We start from the raw sequence: 6,854 nt of genomic DNA, 5'->3' as shown, positions 1-6,854 counted from the left end.
GTCCACCGCGAGCGGGACGGATAAGCAAAAACTTGTCCTCGTCTGCGAGCCACCGCACGCATGGGCAAGGGAGAAGGCATGTAATAGTAGTAAAATCAAGCTTCTCCTCGTTGTACGAGTTGACGCGACACATCATAGCACTGTCCCCACATGGTTGCCTCTAAACTTGGCTGAAAGACCCGCAGTGTACAATACTCCATTTGCTGCAACCTCTGACATCTACCCCACCGCAAATTAAAATATATATTCCTGTCTTGACCAGATGAGCGTGCAAACTAGAATCACCAGGATCACAGGTAGGGCCAGAAGATTATTTTAACCAAAAAATATAGCATGGAGCCAACCCCAACGATTTTAGGGCCTGTTTGGTTCCAATAAGTCACCTGACTTATAAGTCAGGTGACTTAAAACAAGTGACTTATAAGTCATGCCTGTTTGGTTGCTGACTTATAAGTCACCTGACCACACCTTCTCACCTTGTTTTTTATGTAAAGGTGATGGGACCCACGCAAAAGGGGGTGACTTATAAGTTGGGTCTATTTGGCAAAATAAGTCACTTTTTCACTTTTCGACTTATAAGTTGGTGACCTATTTGGAACCAAATGGGCCCTTAAGCTTACAGGCACGGTACACGCTATCCTAGACTACTCTACACATGAAACTGCCACACGAGCGTCCGGGCTGCGCTTGGCTCTTCACCTCTTCGGGAAGTCGAACAATGGCCCTGTTTGGATACTCTAACTCAGTTAGAGGTTAGAGTTAGATTCTAACCCAGAACTAACCTAGAACTAACTCTAACCAAAAAGGTGTTTGGATAGCAGGGTTAGATGGAGCGCGGATACGGCGAGGCGCCTTCACGGGCGGTGGGAGAGGGAGGGAGGGAGAGGACAAGAAGCTTCGAGGAAGTGAGGAGGGATCTGCCTCGGGAAGAGTGAGAGAAAAAGGTGTTTTTAGTGGTCCTAAGAAGAATTAACCCAAATAAGCACCTCTTGGGTGGGTTAGATTTTTTGGATGAGTTAGATGCATCTAACCCAAACTAACCCTCCTGTTTGGATATTTTTGGGTTAGTTGAGTCCAAACTAACCCAAACTAACTCTAACCCGTGGATTCAAACAGGGCCAATGATGGAGTACTACTGCAGTGGAGGAGTACCACAGTATGCTTCTGGCCATCTAACACTGATTGAACTGCTGCATGTCCACCGCGTACGGGAGGGAGAGCGTGTAGCAAACGAAAGCTTCTCCTAGTCCTGCCAGCCACCACGCTCATGGGCGAGGGAGGGACGCAGCTTCATTGACTTACTGCTCCTGCCTTTGCGTCCATGATAGGTGGGCCCAACAGGTCGGTAGCCCACCTGTCATGCAGCCAAAGACATGTGCGGTTAAGGCGAGAGGGCGTTGTAGTAATCAAACTTCTCGGTCTTGTACGAGTTGACGCAACACATCAAAGCACCGCACTCGATATATTTCAATAATTTGCGTTTACTGATGCATTAATTGCAACGCATGCATGCATGTCGTGACTCTCCTTTTGACACTTGCATGTGTTGATTTAATGCACCTTGAAGTAGTATGAATATGTGATGGTAAAGCTTTGTAATGCCCCGGTCCTAATAAAGCGAGAGATGGTTGTGCACGAGGAGGGCGAGATCATGTAGATGGAACATGACCCGGCAATCGAGCTCTCTATGGTCTCGATGGACCTCACCTTGCTCCACTACCCCTTGTGCCTCCGCCCCTTGAAGCCTCCAGTGTATGAGGTTCGAATACATCTCGTCCATTCGGCTGATCAAGCAAGGTGCAGGTTTCTTGATTGATGTGTTGTTTGATTGATTTGTGCAATGCAAGGGGGGCACCTGGCTTGCGCGGACTGCCGCGTCGAGCGCCTCGGGAACCAGCGGCAGTGCCAGAAGTGCGAGCGCGGCAGTGGCTTCCACGTGCGGAACACGGCGGTGGACGCTGTCCTCTCTTCGGTGAGCATGGAGTGCCCGCACGAAGGCTGTGTGCTCTACGTCACTTACCACAAGCTCGCCGATCAGCAGAGCGTGTGTCCGCTCGCGCCCTGCAAATGCCCCATGCCCGTCTGCGGCTACGAAGGCCCGCTGCCGGTGCTCTCCCACCACATCAGCACCGTGCATCCCATGCCCGTGCACAGAATCCAGTACGTCAAGTCCAGCTGCAAGTGCCACTGTCGGAGCCACGGCTCTTGCTATTTGCGGAGGAGGACAGCCACGCGTTTTTCTTGGTCGGCGGCGTGCTCGACATCGGCGCACCTATCGCCGTGTCGGTCGTTTGCATCAGAGTGGGGGCGTCCCCACTGCTGCACTACATGGCCAAGCTGTGGGCGAATGGCCTACCGGGGAGCCCAAAGGCAGGACCGACGCCGTCAAGGTGGAAATGGAGGTGACAAGCAGCAGGGATCCCGGTGACGTCACCGTGCAGGAGCTGACCTTCTTCACAGTTCCGCCCAAGCTGCTGGCCGGGGCTAAGCTGGTGTCCCTCCACATTCAGATTGACAAGCTCACATCCTAAATGATTCTACAGTGCCTTCTGTTTATCTTAGTAATATGCTAATATAGGGGTTAGCGCGGTCTACTTTAGCTTAAGAGATGGTGGGTTTTGGTGGCGATGCAGCAATTACCTCGACATCAGATCAGCAGTGAAAGTAATTTCGAACAGTCAAATGGATATTTTGTGTCTATTGGATATAAAGATCCTTTGGGTAAGAAGTAACAGCTTATATGCTTTTTTTCAAAACGGAACATAATTTTTGTTGACATGCACTAATATTTTCGAAACGGACGTCGGGCTGTAGCTAGAAGGGCGGTTGGGACGCGGCATCGGCCCATACCGTGGTGACCCCTGATTGGGATGCACCAACTGTGGATTTTCTCCCTCGCCGACGTCGACAGCGTCTACGCAGAACATTGTTCCCTTCCCCCAGCTGCGGGATCAGGCCGGATATGTGACCAGCGGTGTGGCCACTGTCGTTCTATGCTTGTGGAGACAACAACCCAAGCAAGCAGGCTTGTAGATTAGGCTCCTGCTACTCTATATATAGTGGTTTCCTTTTTCTCTCCATATCAACCATTTTATATTGCGTACGTGACTGCTCCTTTAGTGGCCCCTACATGTACTCCCCCTACGTGTATGCAACAGTCACATGTACACATGGACGCAAAAACGCGCGTGACGCCCTAATGCATGCATGTCCGAGCACACGACGGAGCACACATGGTCACGCTCAAGTGCTCAACCTACACGTGCATGCACACACATACTCGGCCAGGGTGAGCTAGTGACCGTATAAACACCAGAAAATGTATATAATGAGCACAATGAGCGTATTATGAAGTCCACTGACTATATTTTTACAAATATACAGTGACAGACAGTGTATTTATCTCGTTTGAAATTAAGCCATATTAACCGGAGAGGAGGCAGTATGGACTAGCATTACTTTGTTGTGTCCCGTCAACTTGCCGAACAAGGAGAAGCTTGCAGGACGGGAGAAGCTTGCGCGCGGTGGCTCGCAGGACAAGGAGAAACTTTTGACTAATGCAAGCTGTCCTTCGCTCAGGCGGTGGACGTGCAACAGTTAATTCGGTGTCAGATTGCCAGAAGCATACACTATACTACTAGTGCTATTATTGTTGCACTTCCCGAAGAGGCGAATAGCCAAGCGCAAAGTTTACTAGTACTAGTACTACTACTATTATAGTCTATAGAGGTAGTACTAGGAATCCGATGGAGGAGCGTCTGCACTCTTATTATATTTTTAAAATGTGATAAAGCAATCTTCAACACATTTGGTTCTCTTCGAGGGTTCTCGCATGTGATAATGGAAGTTGATTGCATGGAACACTCGCCACAATTCTCGCTTAATTCTGGCTCATATCCTGTTACAAACAGGAGCGCTCGGTAATATTTCCTCTTTTTTGTTATTCAGCATGTAAACAGGTCAGCAAACCTTGCGGTGCATCTTTGTGCGAACCGTGCTTGCTGCACTTTGAATGTGGCCGAGAGCTGGCTTGATGAAACACCTCGCTTCCTACTTCTTTTTTTGCGGGGTACCTCGCTTCCTAGTGACCAGTGTCTTGGATGATCGTCCTAAGAATATTTGTATATGAATAAAGCTCTCTCATTTACCTGCAAAAAAGATTAAGCCATATTAACTGGAAATGAGGGAGTATGGACTAGCACTACTTGTTGGTGTGTCCCGTCAACTCGTAGAACGAGGAGAAGCTTGCCGGACAAGGTGAAGCTCGCTTAGACCTTTTTACTAATGCAACGTACCCTCGCCCATGTGGTGCACATGCATCAGTTCATTTGATGTTAGATTGCCAGAGGCATACACTGTAGTACCGAACATGCGGAGTACCATCATTGTCCGACTTCACGAAGAGGCAAAGAGCCAAGCGCAAGGTTTAGTAGTACGAGTAGTACTACTACTAGAACCGCATGGTGGAGCCTCTGTACTCTTATTTTTTAATCTCTGATAAAGTAGACATTTATTCCAGAGAAGGACGGAAAACGGCAGCCCAACATGTAATGATGATATCGATCAACCATGCTCGAATATGTCTTGGCCTCCGTGTGAGCCCGTCTGTGTGTTCTCGCTCCTCGTCTCTCTCAAGGAATGGTGGGTTGGCCATTTTGCCATCAATTGAGATCGGTTTGCTCACACCCCGGTCCCACGTGTCAGTGATATGCCAAGAGGAGGTGCATTGACCGACTGGTCATACGCGTACTTGGTTTTCCACCTTCATACTACTCCTCCCTCCGCCACAGTTTACAGGGCGCGCTTCATTATGATGCATTTCTCTCAATGCATTTCCACCACCAGAGAGACTTTAGATGCGTTTGCTTTAATGCTCAATTAAGTAGGGCGTGGTAACTGCAATTTTCTCTCGATGTAGTACTACAGAGTGGAGTACGTGCATGCATGTGTGTACCCGGGGTGGAAGCACTACATGCATGTGTGTACGCATTATTTCCTCTAGTAATAGACGCCGTGCTATAACTACCAATGCTATTTTTCAGGCCGATCGCTAGTCGCCTTGGTCCTAGAGATTTTCTCTTTTTCTAAAGCGCGCTCTATAAACAGTGACGGATGGAGTAGTATGAGCGGATTCAAAGAAGAGCGTATTGATGGTTGCTTCTTTCGAGCAACTTACAGTGGGAAAGGTGGGGCTTATGATTTGACTCCTCATTATTCACTATTAATGCGGCACAATGACTGGTCTGAGTCTCCATTGCGGCTATGCACTACCCCCTCCGTTCTTAAATATACTCCGGAGTATTTGTCTTTCTAGAGATTTCAACGAGTGACTACTCAAGTATTTGTCTTTTTAGAGATTCAAATGGACTATTACATACGGATGTATATCGACATATTTTAGAGTGTAGATTCACTCATTTTGCTCTGTATGTAGTCACTTGTTGAAATCTCTAGAAAGACAAATATTTAGGAATGGAGGGAGTACAAATACGAAGCAAAATGAGTGAATCTACACTGTAAAATATGCCCATTTGAAATTTGTAAAAAGACAAATATTGTTGATGACAGTTGCGACGACAAAAAAGAAGCATATTCCTTGTCCTAAGGGAAGATAACAACACAGTTGTGTTTGTCTAAAACGGTGAGAGGACGAGATTGCAATATGGAAAGTACGCCGGACGAGGTACGTTTTGTGCAAAGAACTATGGAAGATCCACATGCAGCGACGTGGGAAGACGGGTAGTGGAGCAAGGCCGGAGGGGATACCTGGAGGTCGTCGGGATGTAACTAGGTGAGCGGCGGCGGGCAGAATCTGCCCATACTGCGACAGCGAGCAAGTGGCGTAGGCCCTACCGCGCCGGGGCTTGGTTAGAGGGAACTGCATGTACCGCAGATCGGGACATGCTGCCTCGACGTCGTCGAATGAAGAAACGATGAACGTCCTCCCTTTCCGACGGCAGACGGGATGCAGCCGGATTAGTGACCAACAGTGAGAGAGAGAGAGAGGCCACTGCAGCCTTGTGTGAGATACTCTGAAGAGAGACAAACCAGGAAGGGAGGCTCCATTGTATATAGTGGAGCGGACTACCTTTTTCTCCATAAAAATTGTATTATATTCTGTGTACGTGCCATTGAGCGATATAACTTTATTTAAAAATAACGTGCCAACGCATCAAGTCGAACTTTGTTTCGTGCACGCGTGGTACACGACCTCCGTAGCTAAACAACCGCTACATGCGTTCAAATTAGCACGTGGGCTGCCATTTCATACAGAAATGAGCTCCACCGTGTACCTGTGCAGGTGTGGCTAGGCACGAAGCATGAGTACGTGTGCACGATGCACCTATTCTCTTCTTGTATATGTACACCACCTACGTGGGGTTGTGTGAGAGAGATACAAACGTAGATAGATATAGTGTGTGGGTTCGTGAGAGTTTTTTTCGGGGAGGGGGGTCAATCAAAAAATGTAACATATGCAATGTGTGTGAAATAGAGTCATGGATATATCATATATATAGAGGGGGCGATCCACGAGAAGAGAGTGGAGGTATCATCGACTTGAGGTGTCCACAGAATCGAAGAGAGGGATGATGTGTGTGTGTGTGCGCGCGCGGTCAATAAAGAGTGCCATCAAATTTGTGTGTGCCCACGTCAAAGATATAGAGTGGCTGGCCTACTAGAACGAGAGAGGGGACAGGTGCGGTTTGTCTCTGTGGCATGGATACCTACCTACAGCGCTCGACTATCGGTGTGTGGTGGGGTGGGGGAGGGAGTCCTAATTAACTATAGAGGTACAATGGCTGGTATATGTGTGGAGGAGGAGAGAGGCCTACCTCATGTATTAAGGGAGATCA

General features: G+C 48.2%; 1 pseudogene; it reads left to right on the top strand.

The window, feature by feature from the left end:
• The first annotated feature begins 718 nt into the window (after positions 1 to 718).
• LOC125507741 lies at positions 719 to 2,531 on the top strand (annotated as a pseudogene).
• The last annotated feature ends 4,323 nt before the right edge of the window (positions 2,532 to 6,854 follow it).

This window comes from Triticum urartu, chromosome 5 (assembly GCF_003073215.2).
Source record: "Triticum urartu cultivar G1812 chromosome 5, Tu2.1, whole genome shotgun sequence".
In the NCBI taxonomy this organism is placed as follows: domain Eukaryota; kingdom Viridiplantae; phylum Streptophyta; class Magnoliopsida; order Poales; family Poaceae; genus Triticum; species Triticum urartu.
Note: the sequence above shows the minus strand (reverse complement) of the source record. Positions and strands in the feature narration are given on the sequence as shown.